General features: G+C 43.0%; 1 protein-coding gene and 1 long non-coding RNA gene across 2 annotated transcripts in view; both read left to right on the top strand.

The window, feature by feature from the left end:
- The window catches only part of LOC143492533 (uncharacterized), a 695,466-nt gene that overhangs the window by 67,992 nt on the left and 599,978 nt on the right, over window positions 1-27,496 (top strand). The window lies entirely within an intron of this gene.
- Window positions 430-27,354, top strand: LOC143492548 (uncharacterized). The gene is made up of 3 exons (XR_013125278.1): window positions 430-539; window positions 24,907-24,966; window positions 26,999-27,354. It is a non-coding gene; the product is annotated as an uncharacterized LOC143492548 (long non-coding RNA).

Below are 27,496 nucleotides of genomic sequence, written 5' to 3'. Positions count from 1 at the left end.
GCCTGCCGCTATTGGACTGTCCTGGTTTTTTGACTCTCTGCCTGGTTTTTTGACTCTCCTTTTTGCCTTGGTTTTTGTACTGCTGCCTGCCTTCCCTACGGGGTCTGCTCAGTCCTCATGAACTTTATATTTACACTCAAACATTATTAAAAATTCTGATACTTCTTTTAGTATTCATTTTGGTACACACATGAACACACACTTGCAGAAATGATTTGACTTCATATATACTGTACTTGATCTGATATGTGATTGAAATGTGCTCTGACTGGTTTGTCTCTTTCTAAAGAAAATGAAAGTGCAGAATGATTATAACTCAGTTTAGAGAGAGAAGAGAGAGAAGAGTAGTGTGGAGTGGAGAGTGTGTAGAATGTGTGTGTGTGTACAGGTGTGTGTAATAGTGTAACAAAGATATTAGACTATGAGAAGCTGCAGTACTGACATGGAGATGATGTGTGTGTTGGTGTGAAGAAATGCTGCTGTAGTCCTGGATGATGAACTTTTCTACCTGGAGACTCTCAGAATGATCTCAGGAAAAGGTAACACTGCTCTCAGCTTTATGGGGGATATTATCACTGAAGTACATGACTGTGGATTTGACTTTAGGTGTGACACACACGGTTAGACAGAAAGATGCTGCAAAGGAGAAAGACTCAGTGAATCAAGTAATGTTAAGACAGGAAGAATAAGACATTTAACAGATGTGTTACATTTATGACTGTGATAAAAAATATTTGTCTTGAAAGTCAGTATGAAACAAATTTTCATTCATATAGACACTGGAGACAATTGCTTAGTAAGGTCATGATCATATATTAAAATGGCTGTTGAGGAAGATGTTGGGGTTTAAATCAAATGTGTAACCTACCTCATGATGTCAAACAGACCTTAGACAGAATATGAACAAGCTGTAGTGATAAGAACAGTAGCTCCTACTTACACAGGAATTAATCTAGAACCAACCACACAAACACACACTGGTAAATGCTGTGTGTGTTAACATGAAGTTCTATCATTAGACCTGCAGACCTGCTGCACATTCACAGTGTGCCAGAAGGGTGTGTTTCTAATATCAAGGTGACCAGCAGATGGCGCTCACTACAAGTGTCATGGGGGTGTTGTAATAATGCTGACCAGGTTCTTAAGTCTATAGTCCTGCAATTCAGTTCCAGACTTGGAGAGACACACCAGCAGCTATGCAGACAAGAATCCAGTTATGATCAACTGTTTTTGTTTTGATTAAATTGCATCCTGTCGTGTTCGGGTCAAATCTGACCGATTTACAACTTAAACCACTCATAAATATTGTGTTTTACATCTGATTGCTGCAAGGCCTTATGCCATCCTCCACACTATGCACTGGAACATATAAAAGTGATGATCATCTTTTTCATTGAATTTTGAGTGTTTTAAACCAATGTTTTACATCTGTGTTGTTGCCGGTCAAGCGTGACCATCACAGGAAGTGAATGGGTATTCAGAATATATTCATCTATCAGACAGAAAACATCCCCATACACACTCACACACACACATACCTATACACAGCTACACACACAGACACACACACACACACACACACACACCTACACACACACCTACACACACAGACACACACATACACACACACACACACACACCCACAGACACACACCTACACACACACACACACACACACTCGCTCTCTCACACACACACACGCACACCTATACACACACCTAAACACACACACACACACACCTACACACACACACACACACACACACACACGCACACCTATACACACACCTAAACACACACACACACACACCTAAACACACACACCTAAACACACACACCTATACACACACAGACACTCACTCGCTCACTCACTCGCTCACTCACTCACTCGCTCACACACACACCTACACACACACAGACACACACATATACAGACACACCTACACACACACCTACACACACAGACACACACACACACACATGTTATGCCTATGTTTGCAAGGCCCCTCTGATCTGAGTGTGACATGCCACTCATGTGCATGAATTCACACACACACACACACCTACACACACACACAGACACACATACACACACACCTACAGACACAGACACACACACATGTTATGCCTATGTTTGCAAGGCACACTCTGATCTGAGTGTGATGAATTCACACACACACACACACACACACACACACACACACACACACACACACACACACACACACACTCACTCACACACTCACTCACTCACACACCTACACACACAGACACACACACACCTAAACACACACACTCACTCACTCACACACACACACCTACACACACAGATACACAGACACACCTACACACACACCTACAGACACAGACATACACACATGTTATGCCTATGTTTGCAAGGCACACTCTGATCTGAGTGTGACATGCCACTCATGTGCATGAATTCACATGCGCGCGTGCACACACACACACTCTCACTCACTCACACACCTACACACACACCTAAACACACACACACACACACACAGACACACACACACCTAAACACACACAGACACGCACACACACACTCACTCACACACACACACCTACACACACACCTACACACACAGACACACACACACACACACACCTACACACACACCTACAGACACACACACGTTATGCCTATGTTTGCAAGGTGGTGAACATTTTTTTTGTGTGTTAAAACAGACCGGTCTCTGAAGACCGGGAACACTAAAGTAAAAAACGTGAGGTCAACAAAACCGAAGGGTTAAATATAGAATTTCACAAGAAAACAGGAACTAGGAAGTTCAAACAAAGAAGTTAATTGATGTAAATAGTTTTTGGTCATTTCTACCTACTTCTGGTTTTAAACACATTGTTGCTAGTTTACTATGTAAACCTGCTCTACGGCTGTACCTGCAGGTTACTGTCATGTATAGCTCCGCCCTCCACCCCTTTCTTGTGTCGTGTGCTTTAATTCCTCCTTTGTTTTTGGTTTCCTTGGTTTCACTTCTGTCTGTCACGCCTCCTGTACCTGAACGCCCTGTGTCTTGTTTAGTTCCTTGTTTTACCATTCCCTGCAAGCCTCTGGAGTACTGGTGTTTGCTGGTGGGTCCAGGCTGGTGAACTGGTTGTGCATTTCAGTCAGCTGGACTAGGTTTCTCTACCTGTCTCTACATCTGCCTGTTCGCACTTTGATAGTTTGATCATACCCAGTTTTGTTCCTATGCATGCAACACTGATGCTTTAATCCAGTGGTTCCCAAAGTGGGGGACGCGCCCCCTAGGTGGGGCACGGAGCTATTGTAGGGGGGGCGCGGAGCTTGGAAGTAAAACGTGCACATGTGACAATATGGGGGGTGTGTGTGTAGGGGGGGCGCAAAAATATTCTCATCTACTAAATGGGGGCACGGTAGAAAAAGTTTGGGAACCACTGCTTTGATCTAAATGCTAATTGAGGTGAATTAGATGCTAGTTGCTCATGGAACATTTCAGCTGGTCATGGTGAGCAAACCTGGGAGCCACCAGAGGGCGCACGTGTGCACTGACACACCAACACTCATGCCCACTACTCATACATCAGTGCGTCACACACCCTTACACACTCAGTCACTCCTCCAGTCTCAGTCACCTCATTATTAACACCTGGCCTCCACTAATGCCCTCAGCTTAAGAGCCCACAGGTCATGCAGTCCAGTGCTGCATATTGTTGAGTCTTCACCGTTCATTACGAGTATCCTGCTCTCTGGAACCCCACTGACACCACTGGACTGCCTCTCTGGACTTGCTGAGTGCCGCCCTTATCTCTATTGTCACCTATTGGTCTGAGTATTTCTGTTCTGGGCACTATGGACAATAAAGCATTTAGTCTACAGCCTCGTATCCTAGCATTTTCCTCGTATCCTTGCGTATTCCTCGTATTCTATCGTATTCCTCGTATCCTAGAGTATTCCTCGTATCCTAGAGTATTCCTCATATCCTAGAGTATTCCTCGTATCCTTGCGTATTCCTCGTATCCTTGCGTATTCCTCGTATCCTAGAGTATTCCTCATATCCTAGAGCAGGGGTTCTTAACCTGGGGGTCGCGACGTACCTCCAGGGGGGTCGCGAATGTGACACAAATTAAGGTGTTTTCTGAGTTAAATGTGCGACGAATCAGGTTTGGAGCTAAACTTTGTTGTTCTTTACTCGGCCTGGACAAGCGGAGCCACAACGTGCATGCGCGAACCTGAATCAAGACTCAGAATGAGGCAGTTTGATTGAGTAAAGTTTATTGAATCAAACTGCCTCATTCTCAGTCTTGATTCAGGGTCACGCATGCACGTTGTGGCTCCGCTCGTCCAGGCTGGATTAACATGGATCGTTTTTTAGAACGTCGAACTGAAAGTGGGGATGCAAAACGCCCACTTCCAGGAACTTCTGAAAAGAAAAAAACGAAGAAAGTGAGAAAATATGATGAAAAGTACTTGGAATATGGATTTACGCAGACAAGCGAAGGAGAGGATGCACGACCGCAGTGTGTTGTTTGTGGCGAAGTGCTAGCCAAGGAAAGTCTCAGGCCCTCCAAATTGCTACGCCATTTACAGACGAAGCACTCAAGTGTTCAATCAAAACCTGTGGAGTTTTTCGAACGTAAACTGCAGGAGCTAAGAGGCCAGCAACATGCAATCCAGAAAGCCACCACGGTTAACCAAAAGGCTCTGAAGGCGTCATTCGTTATATCACACTGGATTGCAAAGACCGGGAAGCCGCACACACTAGGTGAGAGTTTTTTCTTACCGTGTGCCAAAGAAACGGTTTCAATAATGTGTGGGAAAAGTGCTGCGGACCAGCTAGCACTAATACCAATCTCAAACGATACGGTGTCCAACCGCATTAGCCGTCGAAGAGCAGGTTATCGACAAGATAAAATCAAGCGTATACTTTGCTTTGCAACTTGATGAAACTACAGATGTGTCTGGAGAGGCGCAATTGCTTGTTTATGCAAGATTTGTCGAAGAAAAAGAAATTGGTGGGGATTTTCTGTTTTGTAGTCCCATCCCTGGGCGAGCTACTGGCGAACATATTTTTGTTTTGCTGGATACTTATGTACGTGACCATGGCATTGACTGGAACAAGTGTGTGGGGATATGCTCAGATGGCGCACGAGCGATGACTGGCAAACACAGTGGGTTAGTTGCAAAAGTCCAGGCTGTTGCCCCGCTGGCTTTGTGGACTCACTGTATGATACATAGACAAGCGCTCGCAGCTAAAAGAATGCCCACTGATCTCAAACTTGTAATGGATGAAGCTGTTCGTGCTGTCAATACCATCAAGGTGAGTGCTACAAGTGGACGACTTTTCAAAATTCTCTGTCAAGAAATGGGAGCAGAGCACCACCAGTTGTTGTACCATTGTGAAGTGCGATGGCTGTCCAGGGGTAACGTGCTGAGTCGCCTTTACGAGCTCCGTGATGAGGTGAGGGCATTTTTAATGGAGAAAAGCTCGCCGCTAGCTGTTAGGTTTTCTCAAGAAAAATGGCTTGCACAGCTAGCTTACCTGGCTGACATTTTCAAACGGCTCAATGAGTTAAATGCAGGACTACAGGGAAAAAACACATCCATTTTCTCTCTTTCTGACAAGCTTGAGGCTTGGATCAGGAAACTGTGCTTGTGGAAATCTCGTCTGGAAAACGAAAACTTTGAGGCATTTCCTAATCTGGAGGAGTTTTTGAACAGCAGGGACGTTTGTAAGGCTGAGATGTGTGAGCTCATTCAGGCTCATCTTGATGGATTGATGACTCAGTTTCGGGAGTATTTTCCTGAAAACAGTACAGTGTCCACAAGAGAGGAATGGATATGCAATCCTTTCTCTGCAAAGCAAACAGGATTGTCTCTTGAAATGGAAGAGTCGCTGATTGATCTGGCCACTGACCCAGCGCTGAAACAGAGGTTCACAGAACGCGGTCTGCCTGAATTCTGGATTTCACTGTTCATGGAATTCCCAGTACTGAGTTCAATGGCGTTGAAAAAGCTCATTCCTTTTGCATCAATATTTCTCTGTGAATCTGGGTTTTCTGCGCTTACATGTCTAAAAAGCAAATACAGAGCCCGCCTCAACGTTGAAGATGATTTGCGACTGTTCCTGAGCCCTACTAAGCCGCGCATCGAACATCTTTGTACTTCAATTCAGGCCCAACCATCACACTAAGTACGTCAATTTAAATTATTATTTTCATATTTTTGCAAATATGAGGGGGGGGGGGGGTCGCGAAATTTACTGGAGACTAAAAGGGGGTCCCACAGTGAAAAAGGTTAAGAACCCCTGTCCTAGAGTATTCCTCATATCCTAGAGTATTCCTCGTATCCTAGAGTATTCCTCATATCCTAGAGTATTCCTCGTATCCTAGAGTATTCCTCATATCCTAGAGTATTCCTCGTATCCTAGAGTATTCCTCATATCCTGTGTTATCCAGTGCATCCTAAGTATCCTCTGTATTAGGTTTCTGCCTTTCGTGAGTTTTCTGTGCTTTTGCTAGTTGTGGTTGTTTTCCTGTGTAGCCTGCTCCTAGTCCTAGCTCTGTCTGTCCTTGTTTCTTACCATTGTGGCATTATGTGCAGTGTTATCACATATGACCTGGATAAAACACCCCTACAATGTCAACGGCTGCTCGAGCGGCTGATGCGGTTTAATGTAAGGGCTGTGCATGTTCCAGCATGTTACTAGTGGTGGCTGACACACTGTCCCGCAGTCAAGTCAAAAACATTACTCGCTCTGATACAGAAGACGATGTGAAAACCTTTGTGGAAGCAGTGATGAGCTCAAGGTTGGTGTCCAAACCAAAATTGGAGTGCATCTGTAGATCTGTAGATCGTGCTATAACTTGCCCTGGTGCAAAATAGGGGCTAATTTGTGTGAATTTTAAGGAAGAGATTATCTGATTGTTGCTGTTGAGTATTATTCCAGGGACATTGAAATTGCATGTTTACAGACTACAACACAGTCTCCACATCATCGATAAGCTCAATAGCATGTGTGTGAGGTGGAGAACTTATCACAGACAATGGCACCCAGTTCAGCTCATCGGCTTTTGCAGGGTTCTGTTCTGACTGGGGGATCCAGCACTAGCAGCCCCCACTACCCACAGTCAGACGGTGCTGTGGAGAGAGCCGATGGCATAGCCAAAAGAATGTACAGCAGCCTGATTCACACCTGGCATTATTGAGCTACAGGGCCACCCCTATTACTGCTACTGGGGCTAGCACTGCCCATTTAATGGCATGACATCAAATCCAGACTACCCTCCATGTTCTGGAGAAAGGTTTGCTGCCGAGGCTGTTCTGCACATGCAAGGTGGCCATGAGAGACAAGAAAGCAGCCTTCTCCACCCCTTCCTGATGTGTAATCGGGTGAATGTTTCCGGCTCAAGTTGGATGGGGAAAAGGGCTGGCTCTTGTCTGGTACAGTACTGAGTACCGCACAGGAAGCACTGTCCTACTTAGTGCAGAGACAGGATGGCTCTGTCCTGGGCCGCAATTGGTGTCACTTGCAGTCCATTCCTCCAACAGAACTAGAACAGGGACAACATCTAGACTGTCCACCGTGCAAGCAGGAGGACCAGAGCTTACCTGAAACTCCTTTACCTGTTGCATGTGTTGAGACTGCCCCATCGACACCCTGCCCAGTCCTTAGAACCACTTCTGGGGGTAAAGAATACAGAGTGTTTATTCTGTGGGCCTGACTGATCTATTGTATTTCTGACTTCACTGTGTTTTTGGATTACCCTCTCGCCTCACCCAGAGGTGGGTAGGAACGCGTTACATTTACTCCGTTACATTTACTCAAGTAGATTGTTGGACAAAAATGTACTTGTAAGAGTAGTTTTAATATGAAAGACTTCTACTTTTACTTGAGTAAATATGTGGTGAGAAAAACGCGACTTTTACTCCGTTACAATCGGATTTGAGCCGCGCTACCGTTACTTCCGTTTTGTAAATAATTCGTCTTTTCAGTGAGAAGACTGACCAACCTCTCGTCACCCGAGTACGAGTGACCAATCAAATGAAGCCGGTCAATCACGTGATCACATACGCAAACTTTCTCCACCGTAGTAAGAAAGTGACAGAAAAACCTCCCGAGCAACCCTGACCTCACATACAGCCAATGTTTACATTAAAAACGTGTAAAAAGGACAGCTATATAATGCGCTGCAGGGTTGCCAAGTTTTCAAGATCACTTTTAGTGAGATTTAAGCCGGGGTGGGGGTTTGGGTGGTGAACGTAAATTGTTGACGGGGGGGGGGGGGGGGGGGGGGGGGGGGTGTGTGTGTGTGTGTGTGTAAAATGGACACAAATTAAGTGTTATATCGCGATCGATCGATCGCCAGTGATTGGCGCCAGAGCGAACTAGTAACTCATTGAATCATAGATGTGGATCAGATGTAAATAAACTAGATTTTTTTTGGCCTGAGAAATCGTATGTGTGGCGTGTAAGCGTGTGAAGACAGTCAAATGCGTGTGTCTCACGCTCAATGCGTGAGAGTTTGCAACCTTGGCGCTGCCAATCGTGTCTGCAAACGTGTGGACATTTCAGCCTACAAGAACTCAACATCAAATATGAGGAAACACGATGCGATAAGTTTGATGTATAATTTTGTGTAATGTTATATCTCTGAGGCATAACGTTTGTATGATGTAATTATTAAATGTAACGCAGTGCAATACTAAAAACCAGTTCTCACACTGATTGTACACACTAGCAATATATGATGATTAAGTCTGCTACAAATTAATTCAGTTGGTGTCAAGTTGTAGCTACACGTATTGGCTGACAGTCTCATCAGTTAGTGCGTTTGTGGAACACATTAAAGTTACACAGGCCTAATAATTAGGAACAAACAAAAATACATATTATTTATAATAAATAATTTATATATATAATATTTATTTATAATAAATTATTTTTATCATTAAAAGTCATTGTTTCCCGTAATTTCCCATGATGTAATTTACTGACACGAGACAGTACTCATGCATTTACTCACTACTTGAGTAGCTTTTAATCAAAGTACTTTTTAACTTTTACTCAAGTAATTTTTTGGGATGCATACTTTTACTTTTTCTTGAGTAACATTTGGTTCAAGTAACTGTACTTTTACTTGAGTAAAATTGTTGAATACTCTACCCACCTCTGGCCTCACCCTTCTGTGCCTCTGCCTAGTTTCCAGACTTCTGGTTCTGACCTCAGATTGTGTTTTTGGATTACCCTCTTGCACAAATCACCTCTGCTCTTGAATTCTGCTCATGCCTCCGAGTCTGATTCATCACAGCAGGGACATTATGGGTTCAGGATAAGAGTTAAGCATGACAGAAGACAAGAACAGGCTTGTTGAAAACAGAAACTGGCTGTAGATCACACACAGAAAACAACCAGGTCTCAGAAACACTCAACATATATGAATGCTTATATATACAACTGAGAGGACTCTAGTCAGTGAACAAAATATGTATATGTTGTATGTGCAGTATAACTGCTTTTTCAAAATGTGCAAGTTAAAATTTCATGTGTATGCGTGCATGTGCAGATTTATTTGAATAATTATTTGGTTTAAATCAGTGGTGGACGAAGTACACCAATTATGTACTTGAGTAAAAGTACAGTTACCTTGCATTGAATATTACTCAAGTAAAAGTAAAAGTATTCACCTCAATTTTTTACTTGAGTAGAAGTACAAAAGTATCTGCCTTCAAAAATACTTAAGTACTAAAAGTAAAAGTAAAAACCTTTTTTTTTCTTAGCGTCACATCAAAACCCCTAGGCCTAATCGATCAACAGGTGAACAGGAAACAGTGCCTTACATTTGCCTAGCAAACACAAAATACACAAAACTAGCCTATATTATCCTCACGACAGTCATTTCCAAACTTTATCCATATTAATAATTCACACTAGAAAGGTAGACAAGTGGACAAACCGTTTAATATGAAAACAAAATTCACCACCAAACAGAACAATAATTTCGAACCGGCCACTTCAGTCCTAGCTTGGGGGACTTTTTCTGAGGTTATATGTTGTCCACCACATGGCGGGACAGGGAAGCTAGAAGCTACTGAACTCATAATATTAAACTTGGCCGAATAATTAATATAATAATAATAATCAGGGTTGCCAACTCTCACGCAATGAGCGTGAGACACACGCATTGACTGTCTTTACCAGAGACTGTCTTCACTCGCTCACACGACATACATCCGATTTCTCACACTGAAAAAAAATCTAGTTTATTTATCTCCGATCTACATCTATGATTCAATGAGTTACTAGTTCGCTCTGGCGCCAACCACTGGCGATCGATCGATCGCGATATAATACTGAATTTGTGTCCAACAATTTACACACATGCCGCCGCCCCGCCCCCCAACCCTGATAATAATAATTTTTATAATAATTTTTATAATTTTACTTCGCTCATATTTGCTTGCCTTCGCCTCCCTCATATGAATGAATTGTGAAGTTCGCTTCGCTTGGCCTAATTCGCGTGTATGTGTCCCCGGCTTTAACGTTTGATGTGGGAGTCTCCTGTGTTAAACTGGCGTTTAGCATCTCCACAGATTGCAATTTGGGTACTAGCACACTGCTTTGGATAAAAGCATCTATTAAATGTAGTGTATTTCATGTGATATAATTAACCGGGGTATATAAACCTACTCATCTAATGGCGAACTTACTTCGATGTGTTTTTTCAAGTTTGACGGCGAGTTCATAAATGATGACAGCGATGTGTTTTTTGGAATGCAGAGGAGGAACACGAATCATTTTTCTTTTCGAGGAATTCAAACAATTGGGCTAAATAAGGCCAGGGGTGTTGGGGAAGACATCTGTTGCAGCCATGTCAGATCCTCAGCCATTTAGGGTACAAATCTTAATCTCTTACTGAGCGCTGATTGGTTATAGTGACACGGTACACTTTGACCTGTCAGTATTTTATTAAGTGTTGATTTAAAAATAAAAAAGGAACGAGATGTTTCTGTAAATGTAACGAAGTGAAAAGTAAAAATTTTCGCTTTGAAATGTAGTGAAGTAAAAGTATAAAGTCTTACCAAATAAAAGTACTTGAGTAAAGTACAGATACATGGAAATGTTACTTAAGTACAGTAACGAATTACATTTACTTAGTTACTGTCCACCACTGGTTTAAATTGGAAAAGAAAAAAAAATCTAAAATTTCCAGAATGTCTTGGAGCACTGACCTATAGGCCAATCACAGTAGCAGAGCAAATAAAAATCTACAGACCCCAAGTCATCATTTATATGACAAACTCAGACAAAAACACTGAGGGAGTGTCTGACAAAAACACTGAGGGAGTGTCTGACAAAAACACTGAGGGAGTGTCTGACAAAAACACTGAGGGAGTGTCTGACAATCACACTGAGGGAGTGTCTGACAATCACACTGAGGGAGTGTCTGACAATTAGACTGACTCGAGCACTGAGGGTTGTGAGCTCCCCTTGATCACAGGCCACCCAGTTTTAACTCAGAACAGTGGAGCGGTGTGGGTGATCAGAAACTAAATATAAATAAATATAAAAAATATATTCTTGAAGGAGAACTCTGTTGGTCATATTGAGGGTGGCAGTCTCTTGAGTCCATGAATGAATGAATGAATGTTCAATTTATATAGCGACTTTCTGAATACCCAAGGCGCTTTACAATTTAACACAGGTACAGGTAACAGACAACCAATCACACACACACCGGCGAGAAGCGGCAGCCAATTGCGCACAGCGTACTCTCTACCGGAAGCCACAGCCCCCTGGGGGACTGAATGGGGTGCAGGAAGGAGAGAGAGGACAGACCCTAGTGGCAGAGTACCATCCACCACTGGGCATACAAGCACACACACACACACACACACACACTACTTTTTTTATTGAACATAGAGACACAGACACACACTCAGGGAGAATTTGTCAGGGAATGCCAATTTACCTAACCTCCATGTTTTTGGACTGTGGGAGGAAACCGGAGATCCCAGAGGAAACCCACGCAGACACGGGGAGAACATGGAAACTCCACTCAGATAGGGACTTGAACCCAAGACCCCAGTGCTGAGAGGCAAACATGCTAACCACCAAGCCACCGTGGCTTTCTGTGATTGACAGTCTAGACAGGGTTCAGAGGGGTGGAGTCACAGCCCGTAAGGGAGATGCCCATTCACACACACACACACACACACACACACACACACACACACACACACACACACTTTCATTCCAACTCCCTCTATCACATTCACCCTCCTACTCACACGCCCTCACCAGCTGTTCCTCATTCTCCATAATGTACAGTTCACCTTCTTAAATCTTACATTATTCGAAGTCTGCAAATGTCTGTGTTTCGTCATGATTCCAGCGTCACAGCCATGGTCCCATATGTGTAAAAATACACATATACAAAATAAGCCACACAAGGGGGAAAAACAGAATACAAAACTGAACAGTCTTGTTATGTGTAATCTAAATGGTCTTCAGCAGTTGGTCACATGTTTTCATCCTCATCACATCTGATGTTGGCCCTTGTCATGCACCTGGGATAGAAAAGCTTGGTATGCCTTATTCACCCCTTCAGTCTTCAGCTGAAATGTCTCTGCAGCCGGGATCCATTGCATCCAGGAGGGACATTTGGTCATGGGGCCGATGATCATACACCTTCCACTTCCAGACTGAAAAAAGTTCCTTAGTGGGATTGAGGAAAGGTGAGATGGGCGGGAGGAAAAGGGACATCACTCTTGGATGGTCTATAAACCAGTTTGTGATGACATGAGAATGACAGAATGCTACATGGTCCCATCACAAATGTCCTCGTGTTTCCTCCCACCTGTTCCCTTTCTGCTTCTGGAACCAGTTGTTGGTAGAGTTCATTCAAAAATGAAAGAAGGAGGTCACTGTTATAGGGACCAATCTGGCATTTGTGAAGGACCAAACCAGCACTTGAGATTGCAGGACAAATTGTTATATTTGCACCTCTCTGACCCGGTACATTACTGTACTTGATTTTATTTGATTGATCTATATGTGCAAAAAATGTGTATAACAGCTGCCTTTGTTTTTTCAGAACTTTGCATTTTATACGATATTTAAGGTTTTGAACCTTAGGTTTTCATTTTTGGCATGCTGTGTACAAGCAATTGTAAATAAGACAAAAACGATCCAGAATTTTGTTATTGGATAACCTTGTGTGTATAGAAAATTTAAGCATTATAAAAACATGTAAAATGACTGCATTTTGTGCCATAACAACATGAATTTAACTAATAGTATAGCCACTGAAAACTGATGTTGTGTTCACTGTGTTTGGAGTTTTGAAAATGTGACTATAGATTGGACAAACGCACGTTAGCAGTCGTCAAAAACTGTAAATGGACAATGAGTATATAGGGGGGGTCTCTAATGTTCTCAGTGTGTGTAATGCCCAATAAGGATCATACCTCACCATCCAGTTACCAAACCTATTGTCCTGTTACTACAGTAGATTAGAATCTATTATCCAGTCATTTATACATCCTGATCAAACCTGACCAAAGGAAGACACACTGCTACTAACATGCACAAATTAATTAACATGACACATTACACATCACTCCATAAAGTAGAAACTGTCCAGAGTTACACTGGACAATTAAGAAGCAGTAGTGTGCAGCACATTGGTCTCACAGACTTCATAGACCAGAGGTGGGACCAAGTCAGTGTTTTGCAAGTCTCAAGTAAGTCCAAGTCTTTATCCTCAAGTCCCGAGTCAAGTCTCAAGCAAAGACAGTCAACTCAAGTCAAGTCTCGAGTCAAGACAGGCAACCGTCAAGTCAAGTCCCAAGTCTGAAACTTGGAATTTCAAGTCTTTTCGAGTCTTTTTTTTTACAGGCACCAACGCTTTACGAATGCTATGCTGATGCGTTTCTTTACTCGTTTTGTTGGTGTCCGCCAGCCAAAAGATGACAGATCATTTTATCTTCTCTTAATTACATAAATGTACTTAAACAAGAATGTTTCGTTACATCATTTTACACGAAAATAGCAAGCTTCATCGTAAGCAAGATGCTGTCATTACGAATGGTTATTCTAAACATTTGGATAAAATGTTTAAATTAGTGGTGGGACTTTAACGCGTTAATTTCAATTAATTAATTACAGGAAAATTAACGCACTAAAAAAATTAACGCATTTAACGCATGAGACACTTTTGCACCGTGGATTGTTCTGGACAGTGCACGAGTTCCAGACATAGCCTACAGATTATATGGACGCACAATAAGATCATGATGGAGATGACTGAAGAGGCTACGCTAGTGGATGGGAAATTTAAATATAAGAAACTTATGGAAGTACAAACAAAAATAGTGTTATTTGCACTTTATGTAGGAAGGAGTTTGCTTATCACAGGAGCACTTCCACCCTTCATTACCACCTCAACACAAAACATGTTGGGGCTAACGCGCAGGTCAGTAATGATAACTTGGCTGCTAAAGGTATTACTAGTACGATAGGGTGAACAAACGTCCGTATTTCACATCCTGTCCCGGTTTGTGAGGAAATGTTCTGGTTTTTAAATTACCTTCATTGGACCATTAAGACTGGATTACATTTTCACGAGTGACCGTAGCGCGCGACTCCGCACGCGTTTATACATGACGCGTCACATTATTTACAGTGTTGTTCGCTCTCTGTGGTCGAAGATAAAGGCTGTGTTCGAAATAGTCTACTACATACTACTGGCATACTGATCGAGCCCCAAATCAGTATGTCGTATGCAGTATGTGACCAAAATGAAAATTTCCAGTACGCGAAACATACCCGGATGACCTACTACTTCCGCAAAATATTCGAGAAGGGTAAAGCCTGGTTTATACTCGACGCGCCGCGAGCGGCGCGAGGGTCCGCGCGGCAAAAATGACGTAATCGCTGTGGCTCCGCCCGTGCGCGAGGGCCTCGCGCGCTGTCGCGGCGTGAGGTCGTGCACCTCTCGAATTTTGTAACTTCGCGCGCGCTTCAGCGCGATGGACAAAGTCATGTTTGCCGGGTTCATACACCTATGCAAGGTGGAATTAAAGCACTTGTACGTCACTTTAAAGGTCCATTTCAATATTTCCCAGCACGTTAAACTTAATTAAGTTAAATATTTATACATATACTCGAAATGAATCGAAATAATTCGCTTTTTTTATCACATTCGTTTATGGTTGTTTATTTTCAAAACGCCCAATCTTAACGTCTTCACGTTCTCTCATGTTTCGCCCTGGAATTACAAGAGGCTCGTATTTGTTAACGTATCGTTTCGGACAACATTGCAAAGCCATATTTACGTTTGATGCCTGATGTGTTTAAATACGCTCTCTGGTCAGGTAAAAAATGTTCTTTCCCCGGTTTTGCAGGGGTTTTTTTATTCTCCACTGCCACCTATCGTTTCGGAGAACACTGCAGCGACGCTCGCGACGTTCGCGAAAGTATAAACGCCTACACCGCTCGCGCAGGGTCGCGCGAGGTGGGCGGAGTCGCGCGCTACGGTCGCTCGCGAAAGTATAAACCAGGCTTAATGCTGCAGGCCGGAGCCCCGGTGGGCGTGGGTAAAGGGCGGAGCATGTGTCAATCATTTTCGAATGCAGCCAATCAGATACTAGACTTTCGTTGTCAATCAATTTTTATTAAGCCAATTATCAGCCAGAGTTAGCTGTCAATCATTTTTTACTGCAGCCAATCATCTTAACAGATCTGCCAAAAGAAGGCGGAAACTGCACGGAGAAGCTCTTTAAACAGAAGTATATGCCATTCTTGCACAAAAGTAGCTGAATAAAAACATTAGAAGAGCCATGACTTTAGACATTTTTATATCAAAGTTTAAAATACTTCTCACTTGTTATTCTGGAACGACAGTTTAATGTTTTTTTCCCTTTATTGCACGTATTGCATAATTTACATCATGTGGCGAGTGTAAATTGTTAGCGGAGGGGAGGTGTAAATGGACACAAATTAAGTATTATATCGCGATCGATCGCCAAGTATAAACGCCTCCGCCGAGCAGAGCGTTGAGTAGCGATTTCGATTGGAGGATTGTGCTCTATTTTTTATTAATAATTTTTTGCTGATGCTGGTCCAGCGTGTCGCGTGCCACTGATTGCCTCGGCGTGCCAACGGTGGCCCGCGTGCCATAGGTTTCCGACCCCTGCTGTAGAGCCTTTGAATATTAAAACCATTGTAGAAATTAAGTTCAGATGTGACCAGCAATGGAGCGCAAGTAAAAGAAGGACGCGATCACACAGTCTCATTGAAAATGTAGGATTTAATGTATAAAGTGCACCAACGCAAAACCCGTAACATAATCCAAATAAAGTTTGAAGACCAGTATTTTTTTATATAATCAGGCATTGCTTTTAATCGTCATAATTATGGAGAGCTAGCTAGCTATTGTATGCTCACCGTGTATCTTTCGCCAAGAGTAATTCGTGGGCAGAGTTTAATTACATCTTTGCGGGAGTCATTGAGTTGGATTAACTCTGATTTGATCAACTCTGTCCGATAACTCCAACACTCCATCATCATTTGATTATATCAAAACAATACTAGTTAATACTATCTTCGTGGTGTACTGCATCCCATCATGCAACGCTATGTTCACGTGACCCCATAGTGTGCTTTGCTTTTGTCGCATACTGGAAACTGTACTGCATACTACTACGAGGACCAGTATGCAGTATCCAGTATGTAGTAGTCTATTTCGAACACAGCCAAAGACTTACAAGAAGCGCTGCACATTGCGTCAACTGATGCAAGTTACGAACTACCGTCCAAGGGTGAGTTTCCCAAAACGTTAGCGTTTAGAGTTAGTTAAGTACTTCTTAACCTCGTACGTAAGAATGAGGTTACGAAGTACTTGGCGCCAAGAACGTTTTGGGAAACTCACCCCAGAAAGACAATGCCGAAGAAAATCCAGCAGCTGTATGATGAGAGAAGGGAAGTAAAACAGGTTATTGCGAAAAGCGCCACAAATGTGGCTCTGACTGGGGATCACTGGACCTCTGTTAGCAAAAAGAATTATCTTGGTGTGACAGCTCATATTATAGATGATGAATCTATAGATGATGAAGATCCAGTCATTTGCTTTGAGCATGCAGAAGACCACTTCTAGGCACTATGGAGATGCCTGTGGCAGAGGCCTGGGAAATTAAAGAAAAATATACCATCTAAAATGGTATTTAAAAACATCTTCTGATTTACTTCAATTCTTCCAATATCCTGAGCAAAACTCCCAAAATTAAACAACATTTTTGGTCAGAGTTTTCTGCACTCATCTATTGGTCTGTGTAGTAGACTGGTGGAAAAATAAACAAGATGTTGAAGGTTATGATTATGTTCATTGATTCATTCATCATTCAAACTTAAATTAATATTTCTCATGTTAAATACTGAAATGCGATTAAAATGCGATTAATTAATTACAAAGCTTCTGATTAATTCGATTAATTTTTTTAATCGCGTCCCACCCCTAGTTTAAATATAGACTAATAAAAGGTTAGGGTTATTTTTTCATTGTTTTCTGTTATTGTGGGGTCACGGTGTACTATTGTTACCTGGAGATTCAGTGGGGTCACATATTCTGATGGCTGCCGTCAGAATTGGTGACCCCAGTTAAAAAGGCTCACCTGTACATCCCATTCATGATTTCTTTGTTGGCTGCAATGGTGAGGGGATGGTAAATCTTGTTTAAGTACATTTATGTAATTAAGAGACGATAAAATGTAAATATAAACATCTGTCATATTTTGGCTCGTGGACACCAACAAAACGATTAAAGAAAGTGCATCAGCGTAGTTTACATAGCATTCGTAAAGCGTTTGTGCCTCTGAACAGAAACTGTGAAATAGCGCCCCCTGTGGTCACAAAACTCGACGGTCACAGAATCTGGTGTAACACCGGTCTGCGTCAGAAGGACGGAAATGAAATTAATGGGGCGCACTTTATAAATATTAATATGCGTTTTAAAATTTAGATTTGGGGTAAAAAAAATCAAGTCTTTGCAAGTAAACAGGTTCGAGTCCAATTCAAGTCCCAAGTTATTGGTGTAAAAGTCCAAGTCAAGTCCAAGTCTCTGAATATTTTTTCAAGTCAAGTCAAAAGTCTTAATATTAATGACTCGAGTCTGACTCGAGTCCAAGTCATGTAACTCTAGTCCCCACCTCTGTCATAGACTCTGGGGCTGCAGCAAAAACAGATATTGCAATCACTGACCAGTGAATGTTCCCCAACTTTCCTATTTTCCACCTGTGATGGAGGGATTAAGGGAGCAGGCTGGTGGTATAGGACACTTGTTAATGTCCATAGAAGTGATAAAGAGTCACAATATGTGATAAGTGATATGGCGCAAGGGTAATACACAAAAGGATGCTAATAGCACACAACAGCACGCAATAGCACGCAACTCTTAATAGTGACGTTACAGACGAGAAGCACTCAGCAACGTCTTTCCTCCTTATCCTCAATTGGTTTGAGTGATTTCAGCACTGGAGGTGAGAACCTGGGGGTTTAATGAGTGAAGGGGAGATCCAGAGAGAAGTCGAGGGCAGTCCAGGTTCATACACACAAGCAATCCAATCGAGCAGAGGTACCAGAGGGCAAACCAAGAGGGAGAAACACGGGACAACTAAACAGGTCAAACCAGAGAATCAGAATCGAATAAGGCTTGGTACTCTTTCAAACAGAATGTCGGCAATACTTCGCAACAAGGCCTTCACAGGCAAGGTCCTAAATAGATCCAGCTAATGAGTTACAGGTGTCTAATACTCCGGGGAGGCGGATCTCTGCCTTCGTGGTGGGGCATGCTGGGAAGTGGAGTCCCCAGGGCTGGAGGCCGTGACAGTACCCCCCCCCCCCCCCCCCCCCCCCCGAGGCGGCCGGAACGGCCGAGCGCCGAGGACGACCGCGACGCCCACCAGCAGCACGAGGAGGCTCGTCGAACTCCGCGGGCGGCCCCGGGGGCGAGGCGCCGGTCGGTCTGGATAACGGCGGTGGAAGTCCGCTACCATCCCTTTGTCCCAGACGTCCTTCGCCGGCACCCATCGTTGCTCCTCCGGGCCGAATCCCTCCCAATCTACTAGATAATGCAGAACGTTACCACGGCGTCTGGAGTCCAGAATAGCACACATAGTGTAGACGGGGGTACCGTCATAATCGATGGCTATGGGCGGAACGTCCTCTAGGGCAGCCTCGTCCAGGGGACCCGTAGTCGCAGGCTTCAGCAGAGACACATGAAAGGAGCTGGACACACGGTAGTGTGGTGGGAGCTCAAGTTTGTACGTCACCTCGTTGATGCGTTTGACGATCCGGAACGGTCCGATGTACCTGGGTTTCAGCTTGTGAACGTAACCTCTCAGCTCGTGGACAACCATACGCGATCCCCTAGCTTGTAGTCGGGGTTGGGGCCACGCTGACGATCTGCCTTTTCCTTATTTCGCTGCAATACCGTGTTGATGCGTTGGTGTGTTTCTTCCCAGACTTTCTCACTAGGCATAATCCAGTCGTCGACGGCGGGGACGTCGCATTGCGTCGCTGTCCATGGTGCCATGGTCGGCTGGTAACCTAGAAAACACTCAAACGGCGTAAGACCTGTTGTGGAGCTGGTTAGCGAATTCTGAGCCATCTCTGCCCACGGGAGAAACCTAGACCAATCAGTTGGATTATTGAGACTGAATATCCGTAAAAACTTTCCGAGTTCTTGGTTCATTCGCTCACACTGACCGTTCGACTGAGGGTGGTATCCTGACGTGAGGCTCACTGCAATTCCGAGTCGTTCTAGGAAGGCGGACCATACTTGAGAGGTGAATTGCGGTCCCCGGTCAGACACTATATCCTCGGGGATTCCGTAATTTCTAAAGACATGTTGGAATACGGCTTCTGCAGTTTGAAAAGCACTCGGGATACCGGGAAACGGAATGAAACGCACTCCTCGTGAAAACCGATCAATTACCGTAAGTACGGTGGTGTAGCCCTCTGAGTCCGGAAGGTCAGTCATGAAGTCCAGTGCCAGGTGGGTCCAGGGTCTCACTGGTACGGGCAGGGGGTGGAGTTTGCCTGCTGGAAGCGACTTCGGGGTTTTACACTGAGAACACTTCGAACATGAGGCGACGTACCTGTGCACATTCGCGGTAACACTCTCCCACCAATATCTCTGGGTGATGAGCTGATGTGTGCGTGTCTCCCCTGGGTAACCTGTTGTGGGAGAGGTGTGGGCCCATGCCAAAAGTCGGTCATGGCATGCCGAAGGGACATAGATTTTCTCTGGGGGACATGCTGCAGGTATTTCTGTGTTCTTCAGTAACGTCTCAATCTCCTCGTCAATATCCCAGTGAATGGAAGACACGATCATTCCGGACGGGAGAACGGTCCCCGGTGTACTGTCGCTTACCTCCCCCTCCTCCTGGAACATACGGGACAGGGCGTCTGCCTTAGTATTCCTCTGCCCAGGACGATAGGTAATGGTGAAGTCGAACCTCTCGAAGAAATGCGCCCATCGCGCCTGGCGAGGAGACAATCTCTGTACGTTACAAATATATTCTAGGTTCTTGTGGTCTGTGATCACACGGAAAGGGTGGTCAGCCCCCTCCAGCCAGTGTCGCCATTCCTCCAATGCCAACTTTATGGCCAGAAGCTCACGCTCGCCGATGCCGTAATTTCTCTCCGCGGCAGTCAGCTTGTGTGAGTAGTAGGCTACCGGATGTATACGCGACTCACCCACCCGTTGTGATAGGACTGCACCCACACCTACGTTGGAGGCATCAACCTCCACTATGAACGGAGCAGACGGGTCGGGATGCTTCAGTATGGGTGAGCTAGTGAAAGCGCGTTTGAGGTCCCCATAGGCTTGGTCAGCTTCCGCGGTCCACTGGAGCTGCTTGGGCTTTCCTTTCAGCAGGGCCGTGAGAAGCGCTGCAACAGAGCTGTAATTGCGTATAAACCGCCGGTAGAAATTTGCGAACCCTAGAAAACTCTGCAGTTGTCGTACCGTGCGTGGTACGGGCCAGTCTAGGACGGCTCGGACCTTGTTGTCATCCACGGTCACGCCCCCTGAGCTGATCTCGTAGCCTAGGAATGCCACTGATGACTGGTGAAACAGACACTTTTCGAGTTTAACATACAGCCTGTTCTGCAATAGGGTACGTAGCACCTGGCACACGTGTTCAATGTGTGTTTTCATGTTCGGGGAGTAGATCAAGATGTCATCAATGTAAGCAATAACACATTTTCCTAAGAACACTCGTAACACATCGTTGATGAAGGCTTGAAAGACTGAAGGGGCTATGCTTAAACCGTAAGGCATTACCATGTACTCATAGTGCCCTCTGGTGGTGTGAAACGCTGTCTTCCACTCATCACCCTTTTTAATCCGCACGAGGTTATAGGCGCTTCTGAGATCTAACTTAGTGAAAAGCTTGGCCTCGCGTAGTTGTTCTAGAGCTGCTGGGATGAGTGGTAGGGGGTACGGATACCTTTTGGAGATTTGATTGACGCCTCGGTAGTCGATGCAAGGTCGGAGTCCTCCGTCTTTCTTACGAACAAAGAAGAAACCTGATGCGATAGGAGAGGTGGAAGGGCGAATGAATCCTTGCTGTAAGGCTTCGATTATATATCCCTCCATAGCTCTATCCTCCTCCCTGGACAGGGGATATATTCTCGCCTTGGGAAAGGAAACACCTTCTAAGAGGTCTATAGCACAGTCGTAAGGGCGATGAGGAGGGAGATGAGTGGCATTCTCCTTACTAAACACTGCTTCCAGATCCTGATACTCTGATGGGAGCATGTGTGCTGTGAGCTCCGCCGTCTCGGGGCTTTCGATGCTAGTGGACAAGAGCCGTAGGCCAGTGGTTTGCATACATCTCTTCAGGCAGTAAGGGGACCACTTGACTAACTCTCGGGTCTTCCAGGAAATATGTGGGTTGTGTTTACGAAGCCATGGCAGACATAATACTATCGGGAACACAGACGCACTAACTACAAAGAATTACATGTCCTCAGTGTGTAATGCACCAATCTGTATTTTAATGGGAACGGTTTGTTTACGCACAGAGATTTCACTACTACAGATTTTCACTACTCTCTGAAAGCTAACAATGTGTTGTCTGTGACGTTTGTGACCCTAGGCTTGAAAATTGCTTCATATGGGCTTTTCAAAATTTTTTTTTGGCCCACCTCCACCCTTTCACCTTTGGAGGACAACTTTGTTTTCATGTAAGGATCAAAAGAAAACAATTCTGTATAATACAGTACAATAGTGATAAAAACAATTGGGGTTAGGTGAACCATACAGGACAGGAGAGAAAAGAGGGGGAGAGAAAGTAAAAAGGGAAAAGACAGAAGAGCAGAAAAAACAGCTCAAATGATTCACCAACTGCTGCTACTAAATGAAGAGCAGAAAGTAAGACATACAGCACAAATGACTGATGTATGTGTGTGTGAGTGTGTGTGTTTATGTAAGTTCAACATAGGATAAATGTACGGAATGTACTTATTAGCAAGGCCCCAGAGGCCAGAGGCAGGCAGAGAAAGACCAGGGAACCCCACCCGCCCACGGCCCCTCCAGGATCATGTCCAAAGCCTGCTGTGTACTGGAAACCTTTGCTATCCTTGCTTCTCAGTCAACAGAGTAAGTGAAATGTGTGGTGACATGAATTTTCATCCACATGTAGGTGGCTACAGTCATCTTTCTCTTTATTATAAAACTGACACAGACATTATTTGAACTATAGTTCCAAAACATCTCAAGTCTGCCTCCTTTTTACTAATTTTGGATTTTTTTCTCACTGCAAAAGGTGACATGATTATTGGTCAAAATAGCTAAAGTTCAGATTTCTCAGAAAGGGTTTTTTCTTCTCCGTCTGAGTCAATGGATCAACATAGCTCACACTATCACCCATCCCCCTGTCTACCTAGAAGTGGCTGCATGACAAAGGATGGCCTCATGGCCTCATGATCCAAAATACCTCAGCACTGGCTTTTGGCAGGCTCAGGTAGAAATGTAGTAATGTTAGTAATGTTTTTCTTCTAAAAAAGATAAGTGGGTTCAAAATAACAATTTTTGAAAAAAATTACCAAATTAATTGTGTTGATCCACCTCAAAAAATAGATCCAGCTAATGAGTTACAGGTGTCTAATACTCCGGGGAGGCGGATGTCTGCCTTCGTGGTGGGGCATGCTGGGAAGTGGAGTCCTCAGGGCTGGAGGCCGTGACAATGGCTAATTATGTTTACAATTACGGTAATTATTTTTTGGGTTAGGCCACAATTTACAGCAATGTCCCTAATACAGTAAAATATACCCTTTACTGCAAAACTGTTACTGACTACTTTTTTGTCTAATCTACATTCCATATAGTAGCCTACCTAACAGTAAATATCACTCATTGTGTAGACAGTATGTTGCCAAAAATGCACATGTCCAAATGAAGCGGATTACAGTAAAAATGAACTGACTAAGAAAACAGATGTTACTGTAAAATGTCTGGGAGAGAGTAAAATATTACATGTAATACTGTTTCTGTATTGCCATCAAATGTTAGTTTTTTTACAGTGGTTATGCAGTGATTGACTATGTTCATCTCGAAAAGAGAATATATGCTAGTGTTTGAAAGAATGATTGGATACTGAACCAGGTTTGCTGTGTTTTAACAAAGTTGATGTATAAAGAGAAAACAGTGTTTGCGTTGTGAAATGCACAGTTGTTATTTAGTTAAGAAAATGCGCTTTTGAACACGATATGAACTATTTGGCTATTTGTGTGAGGTCAATGTGTTGCTGTGTTTAGAGTTTTGACAATGTATCACAAGTATTGGGAAATGCACGTTAGCAGTCGTCAAAAACTGTAAGTTATTTTTGCATTCAAAGTTGTAGGTTAGTTCATACTTATTTTTTGTATTATGTTACAGTGATCCCGCACCACTTCACGCTTCAGTTTTTGTGAATTCACTCTTTCACAGGTTTTTATAAGATATTAATGGGGGGAAATAATTAGTGGGTCTTCGCTTTTTTGCCGGTTGTCTGCAGAATTTGATTAGTGGAAAAAATATATATTTTATGATTTTTTTACATGACAAAATCTCAAAATGTATAAAAATATAAAAGTATTAATTCTAACAATAAAGGAATGTTAGAAATAATAAAATAGTACAAATTACAGTAAATAGTGCATATTTACTCTCGGAAACGAGAACCAGCATCACTTGAGACGCTACTCGCCTACATGAGATTGTAAACAACACGACTTGTTGCTCGCTGGACAAGCACATATGCACAGAACAGTGTGGGAATGGTTATTAATGGAATGGGAAAGGTTTATGTAACGTAAAGGTGTGGGGAGGGTTTATACAGCCTTAATATAGGTTATATACCGTTTTTACTTCGCGTATTTTCGGCTATTGCGTGTGGTTCTGGAATCTCCAGAATGCGATAAACGAGGGATTACTGTATTTGTAATGTCATTTATATTTCCTATAATAAACCCAACATTTAATTGCATATTTTTTATTTATACATTTTTTACAACACTCTCGTCTCCTGGTCCCTGAGACTGTGAACTAAACTGAAACATGAACCATTCAGCCGTGTATCAGTTAGGTGGGTCGGAGTCCTGCCAAGCACTGAACAATTCGGTGAACAAATATTTTGAACAAATCTTTTTAGTGAACTGATTCTAATGTACATTTAAAAGAAGTATGTGTTTTAGGTATTTAAACTGTTCTAGGTTTTAAGTGTTGATGGATTACAGTTGTTAGGTTTTAAGTATTTAAATGGTTCTAGGTTTTAAGTACTGAAGGTTTACAGTACTTGGGTTTTAATTATTGAAGGATTAGAGTACTTGGGTTTTAAGTATTTAAACTGTGTTTCAGGGATGAAGCTGGTCTGTGTGTCATTCCTGCTGTCCTCTTTATTTATGGTGTCCACATCAGGTACGTGTTCTGTACAAGCTGTGTGTGTGTATATGTGGTGTGTGTTGTGTGTTTGTGTATGTGTGGTGTGTGTTGTGTGTTTGTGTATGTGTGGTGTGTGTTGTGTGTTTGTGTATGTGTAGTGTGTGTTGTGTGTTTGTGTATGTGTGGTGTGTGTTGTATGTGTTTGTGTATGTGTGGTGTGTGTTGTATGTGTTTGTGTATGTGTGGTGTGTGTTGTATGTGTTTGTGTATATGTGGTGTGTGTTGTATGTGTGTGTGTATATGTGGGGTGTGTTGTATGTGTTTGTGTATGTGTGGGGTGTGTTGTGTGTGTGTGTATATGTGGGGTGTGTTGTATGTGTTTGTGTATATGTGGTGTGTGTTGTATGTGTTTGTGTATGTGTGGTGTGTGTTGTGTGTTTGTGTATATGTGGTGTGTGTTGTATGTGTGTGTGTATATGTGGGGTGTGTTGTATGTGTTTGTGTATATGTGGTGTGTGTTGTATGTGTTTGTGTATGTGTGGTGTGTGTTGTATGTGTGTGTGTATGTGTGGGGTGTGTTGTATGTGTTTGTGTATATGTGGTGTGTGTTGTATGTGTTTGTGTATGTGTGGTGTGTGTTGTATGTGTTTGTGTATGTGTGGTGTGTGTTGTATGTGTTTGTGTATGTGTGGTGTGTGTTGTATGTGTTTGTGTATATGTGGTGTGTGTTGTATGTGTGTGTGTATATGTGGGGTGTGTTGTATGTGTTTGTGTATGTGTGGGGTGTGTTGTGTGTGTGTGTATATGTGGGGTGTGTTGTATGTGTTTGTGTATATGTGGTGTGTGTTGTATGTGTTTGTGTATGTGTGGTGTGTGTTGTGTGTTTGTGTATATGTGGTGTGTGTTGTATGTGTGTGTGTATATGTGGGGTGTGTTGTATGTGTTTGTGTATATGTGGTGTGTGTTGTATGTGTTTGTGTATATGTGGTGTGTGTTGTATGTGTGTGTGTATATGTGGGGTGTGTTGTATGTGTTTGTGTATATGTGGTGTGTGTTGTATGTGTTTGTGTATGTGTGGTGTGTGTTGTATGTGTTTGTGTATATGTGGGGTGTGTTGTATTATGTGTGTCTAAAGCTTTGCTTACGGTACATTATAAATGGAACTGTTAAACATGGCTTTAAAATAAAACTACTAAATGACTCAATGACTGTTAACTGGATTTAAATTTGTGTTTGAACAGTCTTGTGCTCCCCTGTCTAAGAATATTGTCTATTCTCAATCTGCCTGCTCATACAGTATATTTATGGCTTCTGTTGTTATAAACAATAAAAGCGTCTCTAAGACTGTGATATATATATATATATATATATATATATATATATATATATATATATATATATATATATATATATCTCAATCCCTCAAAATGTTTAAAGGCTCTGTGTACAGCTGGGGATCATTCTGATTCTCACTAAGATACCAGCCAATCAGACGTTTGCTCATAGGAAATTCACATGCTTAGTAAACAACTCTGAGGGCACTTGGGTGTCTATTCTGACCAATAAAAGAAACAGATGAGTAGGAGACATTGTATATAGTGGACAACATATTACAGCAGAGTACCTCATTAGACCTGTGTGACTAACACAGTGTACCACTTTACACCAGCGTGACTAACACAGAGTACCTAATTACACCAGTGTGACTAACACAGAGTACCTCATTAGACCAGTGTGACTAACACAGAGTACCTCATTAGACCAGTATGACTAACACAGAGTACTTCATTACACCAGTGTGACTAACACAGAGTACCTCATTTGAACAGTGTGACAAACACAGAGTACCTCATTAGACCAGTGTGACTAACACAGAGCACTTCATCAGACCAGTGTGAATAACACAGACTACCTCGTTAGACCAGTGTGACAAACACAGAGTACCTCATTAGACCAGTGTAAATAACAACCACCTATTATGCAGTGGGAAGAGTGCTGATACTGATATAGTAGAATTTGTCAATACTGAAATGTGTTATAGACATTTTATGTTTGGTTTTCATTGCAGAGGACGTTAAGGTAGTTGGTCCAGATGCTACTCTTTTTGTGAATGCTGGTGAAGACCTGGTTCTGCCCTGTTCTCTACAACCCAACATCAGTGCTGTGAACATGAGAGTGGAGTGGATCAGACCAGATCTGACAGAAACAGATAGATTTGTTCATCTGTATGTAGACTATATAGACTGGACTGACGGGCAGATAGAGTCCTACAGAGGGAGGACAGGACTGTTTAAAGAAGAGCTACAGAAAGGCAACACCTCACTGAAACTCTCAGCAGTCCAACCTTCTGATGAGGGAGTTTATAAGTGTCTTATTCGGTCCTCTACTTGGTATGACGACGCTACTCTTTATGTGGCTGTAAAAGGTAAGAGCCATTTACAGGTTTAAACACTTGTTTTACCTGTCACACTCATCATTTCCATATTGTTATTGCTAACACATCATTATTTTATTTCTTGGACCACCAATTGTTTAAACCTGGGAACTAAGCATAACGTACAAGGAA

Source organism: Brachyhypopomus gauderio, unplaced genomic scaffold (genome assembly GCF_052324685.1).
Source record: "Brachyhypopomus gauderio isolate BG-103 unplaced genomic scaffold, BGAUD_0.2 sc78, whole genome shotgun sequence".
Lineage (NCBI taxonomy): Eukaryota > Metazoa > Chordata > Actinopteri > Gymnotiformes > Hypopomidae > Brachyhypopomus > Brachyhypopomus gauderio.
This window is presented reverse-complemented; position numbering and strand designations above follow the sequence as displayed.